The 11,945-nt window shown below is 44.8% G+C and overlaps 1 long non-coding RNA gene across 1 annotated transcript; it reads right to left on the reverse strand.

Moving 5' to 3' along the window:
- Positions 1-2,619: 2,619 nt before the first annotated feature.
- Positions 2,620-11,666, reverse strand: LOC121102081. Its single transcript, XR_005834150.1, has 3 exons — positions 11,265-11,666; positions 5,709-5,933; positions 2,620-3,354 (listed from the first exon to the last, which is right to left on the reverse strand). It is a non-coding gene; the product is annotated as an uncharacterized LOC121102081 (long non-coding RNA).
- Between the last annotated feature and the right edge of the window lie 279 nt (positions 11,667-11,945).

Raw genomic sequence — 11,945 nt, forward strand, 5'->3', positions numbered from 1 at the left:
CTGCACCTTGTACTCCTCACTTTCTCAGGGGACTTCACCTCTTCTTGTTCCTGGGAAGACAGGCCAGCCAGAGAATCCGTCAACTGCCTTCTGCTACATCCTTGACTTGTCTATGTGTCTTCACCCTTGCTTTCCCCATCCAACCACCCCAGAGGATGGCTCCATCGACGTGGCTGATGGATCCCATCCTGTCGTCTGTTGCGCACCTGCATCTTATTGACTGTCCTCTGCCAAAAAAAAAAAATTCATTTAACTCTCTTTAGAGAAAAGAGAGTCCCACCTAGACGCTGCGTAGTTGAGGCCCGTCATCCTCCTTGTCATCCCAGAAGTCTGCACAGATTGCCAGATGCTCCAAACAGATTGAGGGTTCAGGCGGAGGGGGTGGCCCATGCTCTTCAAGAGCGCCGTTGATCTGGCCCTTTGAAGGGGATGCTTCTATCCCTAAATAAAATATGTAAGAGAGGGCTGTTTATCCAGCCTGTATCTCACTAAGACGACTGACCTATGTCTCTGACCCTTCACGACCTGATTTCTAGTGAAGAGGCCAGAGTTACTATTTCTACCTTATCACTCATTGATTCCTTAACCCACAGCAGTCTGGCTTCCTCTCCTGCTGCTGTCCTGACACTTCCATGCAAAGGTCACTAATGACCTCTAACTGTCAAGTCCAGGGGATTTTTCTCAGCCTCTCCTCGCTTAATCTCTCAGAAGCACTTGACACCTGACCGGCCTCTCCTCTAACTCACTCTTGCTCAACATTTTCAACCCTTCTCTTTCCTGGTTCCTTCTCATGCCCCTAAATGGTGGAATGCCCTTACGTTCTTCTCTCTGCCAACTCTTTTCTCTTGAAATTCTCTTGTTTGGAAAATAGGGCTATTACCATTAATAATAGCAACAATAACTAACACTTACTGAATACAAATGTCAGACAGGTGTCAGCATATCACACGTGTTATCCCGCTTCACCCTAACAAGATCCCCTGAGGTTGGGGTGCTATGCCCCCATTCTAGAGATAAGGAATCAAGGCAAAAACTGAGTTAAGAAATGTGTGCAAGGCCACTGCTGGCAAGAGGCGGGGCCAGGTGAGGCCAGTGCATACCCATAGGGTGTCTTTTCTTCACATTTGGAAAAGGAGGACCTTTCCTCTAGGCAGATGCAGCCCTGATCCCAAGAGCTTGGTGTGGCAAACAGAGAGGGCATTTAGCTCCTCTTGCCTCCTTAGCCAAGCCCCCTCACACCGGGCACAAAGTGCAGGGGTGTGCCAGGCACTCATGGAGGTGAAACTCATACCCCAGCCTCTCCGACTCCAGAGGCACTGTGCCCCTCACCAGTCTTCGTCCCGCAACCTCACAGGGCATTGTGGGGACTAAAACCAAACAGATCATGGATCTACAGCTCTTGGCTAAGAGTTAGCATGTGAGAAATACATGATATAAGAGAGTTACTGTTATTGTCACTACTATTCATATCACCCTTCTCAACCACTTCCAAAGTCTCAATAAGCAAATTCATCAAAGACTTAATTATGTCCCCTGTGCCAGGCAGGATGCTAGGTGCGGAGGTTACAAAGGAATAAAACACTGTTCCTGCCTCCTGGAATTAAAAATCCAGGAGAGAAAGCCACCCAAACAATGAATTAAAGTAAAAGGCCACAAGTACAGTAACAGAGGTGATACAAAGTGCTGTGCGAGCACAGAGGAGAGAGCATGATGCCAGCCTGGGGGAGGGAGAGGAACCAAGGCAGCCTTGCTGACAACTTCAGAGAGGAGGGGACATCTCAAAAGTGTCTGGATCACGAGAAGGAGCAATGCAGAGAGGGGAAACTGCATAAAGAAAAGCATGCAGGTGGGCGACTACCTGGCTTATGTGACCTGGAATTTGCACTTAGCAATGGGAAGTCATTGAAAGTATCTAAGCTGGGCTGTGACATGGTCAGATCCTGGTTTTAGAAAGAAAGCCTCGCATCTAGAACAGTGTTTTGCACATAGTAGGTGCTCAGTAAGTGTTTGATGGATGACTAGATGGATGGAGGAATGAAAGAATGAATGAGAGACTCTAAGGAAACTTTGCCTCCTGGTGTAAGCACGGACATTCCACGTGAATTTCAACGTCCTCTGGGATTGTGTAAACATGTATGCTCACGTATTTATCTTAATCCACTGTGGAACAAACTTGAAATCAGATGGAGAATGTTAGCACTGGAGGAGTCCCTGATGAGGAATTATTCCTGTCCAATCTTTCCAGCCCAGGAGCTGAGGCCCAGAGAGGGAAGTGGCTTTATTAAAGTGATTTGTCTCAGGAGCCAGCCACAACTTTGGTTGCCGCAGTGTGGCCATCGCTGAGTCTAACGGTCTTTCTGGGTTTCTGATTTGATCAGATGCTCCATTCAGAGACCTTACCCTTTACTGAGCACACCCTTTATATTCCCACCTCCAAGCCTTGCTTAGATGTCTGTGCCCTGCCTAGAATGCCTCCTTCTCTATTCTTTCCAAAGACTATCCTTCAAGGCTCTCTTCCTCCAGGAAGCCCTCCTTGACTCTTTTGGCATGAAGTGATCTTTCTCTTACACTAGCAGTAATGCTTGAATACTTATTATGTGCCAAGAACCATGCTTATCAATTTACATCCTTTATTACACTTAATCCTTACAACGGCCCTGTGAAACATGGGTCATTGTCATCGGCAGTTTACAGAAAAGGAAACTGAGGCACCATCAAGATAATAAAGCTAATCATGTACCAGAAGCTGGACTAACATCTTTCATGGATTGCCTGAATTATCCACACAACAACCCTATGAAGTCAGCCCTGTTATAATTCCCACTTAACTGATAAGAAAACTGAGGCTCCGAGAGATGAACTTGTCCAAGTTCCCAAGGAGATGAGGAGCTGTTTCCAGGATCAAAGCCAGTACTCTGTCTCTAGAGCCCCACTGGCTTCCCTGTGAGGTGAGTGAGGACTTACATTGGGTCAGTCAGCCCCCAGCGCAGCATACCGAGCGCGCCCGCAGACCTCCCTGGGCTAGCCAGTCTTCTGTGGTCCTGACGGTCCACTCAAGCACCCATTTGGCTCTTTCTGTTGTCATTAAATAGCCCGTCTGCTCCCACATTTTACTCTAGCTGGATTGCAGGTGACTTCTGGATAGAGAAAATGCCTTGGAGATCTCAGGGCCCAATCAACTGCCGCCAACGCATAGCTGCTTACGACCTATTGGTTAATTGATTGGTGAATAAGACAACTCAGCGATGGAAATAAATCTTGCATCTTCTTGAGTCCGGAGAAGTCTGTGGAAGGCAGCAATCCAAAGCTACACAGCAGAAGAAGCGGTGGTAGATCCCATCGACTTTTCATATCCTGTGAGTAGATCCCAGAATAAAAATATTCAGTTATTGTGATATCTCAATTTTCAAAAATCTTGATATTTATATTTCCTTTGAAGGTGGGTTGCCTCCTTTGAATTCCACCCTGGTCCCTAGAACACCACCAAATAGTTCCTCTCTAAATATTGCTGCTCAATTGGTACATAAGGACAGATTATACCTGAACACTGAGGAACATCTTTTGGTCTCTGGATTCTTGTTATTAGAGCCTAAATCCCACTGATTTTCCACGGGACCTGATATCTTTATGTGAATTTCCTCTTTCACTAACATAAAGACATACTCCCTGAGAACAGACTGTAAAGGTTTGAAACAGCTTTCTATGAGAGGAAAAAAATATATATATATATATATTATTGCCAGACTTTATTTTTCCAGCTCCTACATGAGGAGGTTAGATGTTTCCTGTAGCGTTCCTTCTCCAGAACCAGCTTTAAGCCACCGTGTTGTCGCCCCCTACTGGTGACAGATGGAGGGTGACTTGCTCTGTAAGGTTAGAGCTGGGAGCTTCTTGCCTTGAAAACGGCCCGATGACTTTGCAGCTAAAAACATTTTGCTTTTAATAGCAAATCTGCCAACCAGAGGCAAAGGAGTTTCTCTCACTTAAACAAAAAGCTTTCCCCCATTCTCAGAGCCCTCCAGCACTAGCTGCATAATGACTCCTACTTTCAGTTGATCATGATCATATCCTAAATTCTCATTGCTCAGAGCTCCTTCTGAGGAATTCCATTTTGTTCATCTTTGTTTCCTCTGTGTCTAGCACAGCACCTGACACATAGAAGTACTCAATAAAAGTTTATCACATACATATGCGCATAAACGAATGAAAGCACGAAAGGAAGGGAGGGAAGGAGGGAGGAAGGAGGGAAGGGCACTGTCTAAGCCTCTCAGCTCATGGTGAGCTGCAGAGAGCCACATTTGGTTTACAGAATCATTTAGTCATCAACTTCAGCTTCAGAATTTTCATCAGCAGATTCTAAAATTGGGGTGAAATCCCTGTTTTTCCTTCCTCCCTTTCTCCTGTAGCTGAGCAGAATGAAAAGCTTGGTGGTGTTTAAATTGTGGTCATTAGGCTCTCAGGTTCACAGGCTGTACTTTCCACTTTTTTTCCTTGAGGTTTTCAGTAACTGCACAGCAGCTGAGGCATTTTCTCTGTTCCAGAAGGAGACTAGCCTTGCATAGCTGGGGTGGACATTTGTAGGTCAGGTTGTCCAGCATCAGTCCTCTGTCTATTAGGGGACGGCCTGCTAGAGCAGCCTGCGAGGTGCAGAGCCCTGCCTTCTCCTGGTCCCTGGCAGCCATTGTCCTAGTATATAGCTCAAGATCAGCCAACTGATCACTCTTGCCCTTGACTTGGACTCCTGAAGGGATGGTGGAAAAGTGAATGGTCCTTAAAATTCTTTTAGTAGCAGCTATTGTGGGGAGCAGAGGGGTAACTTTGGCTGGAGAGGTCATATCTGCATCAGAAGGCAGTGAAAGAGCCACAGCTCTTGATAAACAGTGGGGGGTGGGGTTCTGGCTTCTTGGCCCTCTGGAGCTGTCTTGCTTCTAGCCTCTATTCCAAGCATGGTCCCCCAGATTTTCTGGGAATTCTGTGAGCCCACATAGTCTTGCAATCGATTCTTCTTTTGACTCAATGAAACGAGAGTCAGTTGCTGTTAGTCAGTTCTGTTAAAATTTCAACTAATACAATAGTAATCAAAAGGAAAAGAGAAATCAAAAGAGAGAAGGAGAAAAAGAAAAAGGAAGGAAGGAAGTCAGTCTTCTGATCCACAGATGGGTGTCCGGCACGTGCACAATGCATAGTAAGCACTCAATAAAGTTGAATGCAAGGAAAGTCCCTGTATAAAAAGTTAATGTAGCAGAAGATGCTTGTTTGGTAGTCTCCTAGCCTGATCCCCATCTCAGCTCTAGGGGTCCTTTAGGGATCAGGTAAACTCAAGTCAGTAATTATCTATTCCTTGCTACCCAAAGTGTGTGGTCCACAGACCAACAGGCACCACCCGGGAACTGGGAGAAATGCAGAACCTGCCTCTCCCCAGACCTACTGAGTCAGAATCCACACTGTAAGGAAGTCCCCAATGATTCATATTCACAGTACAATTTGAGAAGCACGGATCTGAGATCATGCTTCAGTTACCCTCTCAAATCTCAGATTTCTCATCTATATAATGAGAATAACAATAAGACTTAACCCATGCATAGGGTAGGAGCATATGAAATTGTTGATATTTAACCATTTTGACCTAAAGAAATGACAATTCCATATGGTGCAATCTAATACTCTGTTCTTAGGATTAAATAATATTACACATAGAAAGTGCTTACCACAGTACTGGATACAAGATCAGTAAATATGTCTCCAGCCTAAGTTCTAGCAGCATTTTTTCAATTCAGGACATTGGAAGTAAACTCCAACGATTCTTGGATGAAAGGAGATAAGGTGAAGGGTGACTGGGTGGCTCAGTCAGTTAAGCGTCCTACTCTTGATCTCAGCTCAGGTCTTGATCTCAGGGTCATGAGTTTAAGTCCCGCATAGGGCTCCACGCTCCCCTTTTCAAAAAGTGTAAGAAGAAGGAGATAAGGTGATGAGTTAATTGACATCGGGAGAAAACAAATGATTATTTAAATTCAACAATACTTCTCATGCACCTGCTCTGTGCCAGCCACTCTGCTGCTCCGTTCACTGAGGAGAGCCCAACGGCCAAGTCTGGGAAAGATATCAGCCACATATTTAGCTCTATTACATGCAACAGTGGAAAGTCCCTTACATAAATTCTCTCATTTCATTCTCACAGAACCACGAGGTGGGAATTAGCTCCACGTATAAATGAGAACTAAGGTTGAGAGTTTAACAAGTGTCCAAGGCCAACAGCTAGTAGATGATAAAACTGCCTTCCCTTTCCTGTCTGGCCTTCCCACCCGCCTCCTGGTGCTGGGATCACCTCCTAAATAAACTGTCTACATTTTCCTGCTGTTGGAGTTGGCCTCTGGGAAAACGCCAATCAAGCCCGACTGCACACAGCTCACATCCCTGCCCTTGGGGGCACACTCACACAGCAATCACTTGCTGTGCTTTCAAATCATTATTCTCTGATTACTTACTCACCAGTCGTTAAGCGGGCCTTGCAATTTCCTACGGATAAATATTATGAACAAATACGGATTTCCTATGAATAAATACTATTTATAGAAACAACTTAATGACGAGGTCTGAAGCAGAATCAATATTCAGGAAACTTTGTCAAAAATTTCCCCCTTTCACAATTTCTGATTCTCTCTTCAGTTTTCTTTGCTGCCTTCCTGAAGTGGACTTCTTAAGGAGGCACTTTAAAGGATTTTTAAATTTAGATGATAAAATAAGTCATAAGTTCCCAGTAAATAGCGCTAAGCATTCAAAGGTTTTCAGAACCTCATTAAATTACGACTAATGGTGACTTTCACAAAAACTCAATGGTGATTGGCAGGGGATAGCAAGGAGCATTTTTCATTCCCAATGATAGATGTCATCTGCCTTGGTAGAAGCAGACGCAACTTTATTTTGCTAATTTTGTCCCTTGTGTAGATCAGCGTCCTGGCTGGCCGCTGGCTGGCCTGCTCCTTGAATCCGCTCCATTTGCCTGCACGGTGCTCTGCCTTCCCTTTGGTGTCCTTAGGTCTGGCATGAAGAGACCCTGGTTGGCAGGAGCTTTGGGGCTCTAGGGCCAGATGCCAACGCATGTCAGGGAGACGTAGGACATGGCTTCAGGGTCTGCCTTTCTCTCCACCTCACCCCTACCCCTTCTCCAGACCCTGGATGGGAGCTATACTGCTGTCAGAACAATCTGGCAAGAACCATAATGATGGCAAGAATCCCAGGACGTGAACACAGGGATTCAGAGCAAGCATGCATGTGGGAGCTCTGGCCTGAGGTGGGGGCCTCAAGAACCTTCTGGGCAGCTTCCTGACTTTTTTTTCTTGACAACTGAGAGAAGTGGGTGAAACACTGACTTGAATTTGACCTGACAACGATGGCGTGTTCACTATGCCCTTAGCACCGTATGCAAACCCCACATGCGGAGATGATGTTAAAGATGCAGAAGATGTGTCCTATTTGAGGGATTAATCGGCTTCTTACCAGGGAAATGATTTACACACATTAAACAATTAATTAACAGCCTGAATCTGAGTCAGGTGTAGTACAGACCTTTCATTCAATTTTTTTGGTCCAATTTTTAGAGGGGAAGGGGCAGTAGGGAGAGAAGAGGAACTAACTTGCATTAAGCATCTACTGCCTACTATATAACTTACATTCAGCTCCTTGTTTAATCTCCCAACCACCTTATGAGGTAGATTATGACTATTATCATTATTACTATTCTTGGGTGTACAATTTACAATGAGGAAGCCAGAGACTCAGAAGGAGCAATTTGCTCACATAGTTATGGAGGGGGCAGAACTGGGATTTGAGCCCATGTCTGTCAAATTCTGACTCTTGGGTTCTTTAATATTACATCAATCCAGAGCGATACTGTGCTTGTTTGGATTAATGTAGTGAAAGAAGACTTCAAGGATGATGAGGGACTTAAACTGAATGTGAGTGCCAAATAGAGAGGAAGAGAGGAAGAGGGAAGTCCTTCTGAATGTGGGAAACAATATGAAAGGCAATGTGTCATGGCAGGCCAGCACCTAGAAGAGGTCCTGGTACATGGAGGACTGTAGGATGGGTGGATGGACAGATGAGTGAGTAAGTGGATGGATGGATGGATGGATGGATGAATGGATGGATGGACAGATGGATGGATGGGTGGACGGATGGATGGGTGAGTGGATAGGTAGGTGGGGAGTTGGATGAGTGGATGAACAGGTAGGTGGGCAGGTGGATGGATAAAGGAAAGGACAGTGGGAGGGATGGGCAGACAGGCAGGTGAAGGAATGGATGGATAGATGTCACTGCATACATGGCATGATAGCCACTTACAAACCATGAATACAAAAATGGGAGTGATTCTTAATAAGCATATCAATATCTTAGCTTGAAAACCAATGCTGTCCCTCAAATGTGTCACCTCAAAGAGTCTGTGGACATATTTTCTGGAGGGTTTCACTTGTCTTTAGAGTTAAGATGGTGCAGTAGTTAAGATTAAAGACTTTGGCTTGAACTTGCATTTCACCATTTCCTAGCTGTGTGACTTGGGGTAATTTTCTTAACCTCTCTGGGCCTTGGTTTCTTCATCTGTATAATCTGTTAAAGACTTTGGCTTGAACTTGCATTTCACCATTTCCTAGCTGTATGACTTGGGGTGATTTTCTTAACCTCTCTGGGCCTTGGTTTCTTCATCTGTATAAGGATAATACCTTATAGCATTCTCCAGAGGAATAAATGCACCAATGCATATATAGCTCTTAACACAGTGTCTGGCATTTAATAAATGATAAGTAAATGTTAAAAATGAATAAATACCCCAAGGCTGATTAATATGGGAAATTTTTGTGGCCAGGAGCCTACCTAATAAGCTAAACCGACCATTTGTTAAACCATTTTCAGGGAGACAGAAGTAGTCTAGATTAAAGTATGCTAATTAAGGCTTCTAAACAAACACATGACAGGCCAGAAAACAAAATCTCAACCCACTCAGCTTCTAAAATCCAAACACAGCTCAGCAGTGCAGGGGCTTCACGCTCAGAGACTTCAAAGGTACAGCCATTTTGAAATCTGAAGGTACCCATTGTTTACTTTCATGGCAAATCTGTGGCTTACGAGTAGGAAAGGATCACATCTCTCCACACAGCCCAGCGGCCGTGGCAGCTAGAGGGAGGTCACAGTGTGGAGCCACAACAGAATTGCCCAAAGCACAGGACAAGGACATGGCCATGGACAGAAAAAGGCTTGTACAGCTGGAAGCTTGTAAAACTTGGGGGTGGGGGGCTTCTTCAAGAAAAACAGGAAGAAACTGTATTACAATTACACATTTTACAAAAGCACATGACTCTGTGAGCACATGGTGAGGGTCCTTCTCAGGGCCTTGTGGGGAGCCAGGGCAAGTGAAGGAGTCTGAAGCTTAAGCTCCATTAGCCTTGTGGTGCCACTTCCTCCGGCTGTAGGAGGTGTGCCCCACCTCCAAGCAGGACTGTGTTTGCCCTCAGCAAGTATTACCCAGTTTGGATATAGACCTCCAGAACCTCAGAACTGAAATACACCTCAGAAAGTAGGTATCTAGCCCATTCATTTTACATACGGGGTGACAAAAGTGAAGTGTTTTGGTCGAGGTCACCCAGACTAGAATAATTAGAATCTAACAGTCAAATGAGTTCCATGAGACAGACTACACCTTGGAAAATTAAGAATGCCGATCTGTTACCCTTTTATAAATGGATGTTTTCCACATAAATGAGTACCCATTTTTTTACAAAAGGGAGAAACACAAAATTATATAATCTACAAGGTATGTGGGCAGTTGAGCATAGCTGTTAATGATATTTTCTAAGACTGTGGTGGGGAATGCTTCTTAAGTTGCTTTGGAATTGTCTACCATGGTTGAACCATTCATGTGCTCAAGAACTATGAAGCGCTACCTTAATTTGGGAGCCCCTGAAAGAGAGCCTAGGACAAGGATTTTGAAGCAGGAAGTGTATTTGGGAGGTGAGAAAGAGAGCAGGAGGCAGTGAGGGAAGTGGGGAGGAAGACAGAGAAGGAGGAATCACTAATAGAGGGTGTGAGCTAGTTTCTTCTGTGGGCAGCTATGGTCCAGTTCTGCTGGAAACTCCCTGAGGAATTGTGAAGAATACACCTCAGGATAGTCCCACTGGAGGATGCGAGGCCATTTTTTTTTTTAATTTTTTTTCTTTTTTTAAATAATCTCTTAAGCCTCAACATGGGGCTTGAATTTCCAACCCCGAGATCAAGAGTTGCATGCTCTACAGACTGAGTCAGTCAGGCGCCCCAGAAGATCAAAGGCCTTTTATCCATCAATTTCCACTCCCTGTGTTGAATGTAGCCCCAGAAGCATGACTTTCCTAGCTCTTTTGGACTCTGTCTGTGCCTTTTTCTTTTTCCTCTCATCTCTTCTCCTTTCTTCTCCCTTCCTTTTCTTTCCATCACTTCCCTACCCCTCCCTTTCCTTCCCTTTTTTCCCTTCCTTTCTCTTCCCTTCTCTGTTCTTTGCAAAAGCCCTAAGAACAGCTCAGTAATCAGCTTTGCCCACCACAGAAGTGCCCACCATAGCTACAGCTGAAATCAGAAGCAAGCTAAGGAGATGTGATATGGGGCACTGGAAGTGTTTCTATACATATCAACTATGTGCCAGGAGCCAATGTACGTCTAACCCAATATTTGTTTTTAACTGGGTTGATCTATCCACATGCTTCAAAGAGACATGAACATACCATGCCTCTCAAAGCCATGAGTCAGTCATTTAATAAATGTTTGTCCCATGCCCACCATGGCCCCGGTATTGTTTTAGGAACTGGATATAGAGTAGTGAACAAGACAGATCTTGTTTCTTTCTCCTGAAGTTGATACCCTGATAAGGGGAAGTCAATAAAGAAAGAAATGAATAAACAAAAAGATAGTAAAATTCTTTGCTAGTAACAAATGCTATCCATGCTGACAACTGCAATATGGTAATGGGATAGTAACTAGCTACTTCAGAGTGACTGGCCACGGAAAGCTTCTCTGAGGTGGCAGCATTTGCCTCAAGAGAATATTGGCAGGGGGGGCTGGAGATGGAGGGGATATTGGAAAGAGGAAACAGCTAGTGCAAAGAGTCAGTCCAAAAGGAAATTAGACATGTGAGGAATCCAGAGAGGACAGGGTGGAGGGTTGAAGGGGCCGACAGGGGAGACCATGTGGCTTTATGGGGTAGGGCTAGAAGTCTGGAGTTTATTCTAAGTATGTCATGATACCTTTAGAGGGTTTTAAACAGAGGAGTGATGTGTGGTGACTTTGTTCTTAAGAGTTCACTTTGACTGCTGTGTGGAGAACCAGGCAGAGGCAGAAGCAGGAGCAGCACTGTGGAACGGAAGCCACCGCGGTACTCTGGGGCGCAGGCTCGGGCTGTGCTGGTACTCGTGGAGAAGAGAAAAGTGCAGAGTTCAGCATGTGTTTCTGAGACCAAGTTGATGGTACTCTTAGCTGCACTGGAGAGAAAGAACTGAAGGATAATGGTATTTGGCTTGGGCATATGGATGCCCGGGGATGATTTATTGAGATGGGAAAAACCAAGTGCACCAGTCTGGGTTCTCCAGAGAAAGAGAATCAACAGGAGATACATACAGAGAGAGAGAGGGAGAGAGAGAGAGAGAGAGAGAGAGAGAGGGAGAGAAATGACAGATAGGCAGATAGAAATAGATAGACATAGATACAGATGTATAAATATACATAGAGAGAGAGATAGAGCAATTCACTATAAGGAATTGGCTCACATGATTATGGAGGCTGAGAAGTCCAATATCTGCTGTTGGCAAGCTGGGGACCCAGGAGAGCTGATGGTGGAGTTCTAGTCCGAGTCCAAGTCCAAAGGAAGAAAAGACTGATGTCCCTGTTGGAAGACAGTCAAGCAGAAAGAAAGAATTCTCTCTCTCTCT

Source organism: Ursus maritimus, unplaced genomic scaffold (assembly GCF_017311325.1).
Source record: "Ursus maritimus isolate PB19 unplaced genomic scaffold, ASM1731132v1 scaffold_12, whole genome shotgun sequence".
Lineage (NCBI taxonomy): Eukaryota > Metazoa > Chordata > Mammalia > Carnivora > Ursidae > Ursus > Ursus maritimus.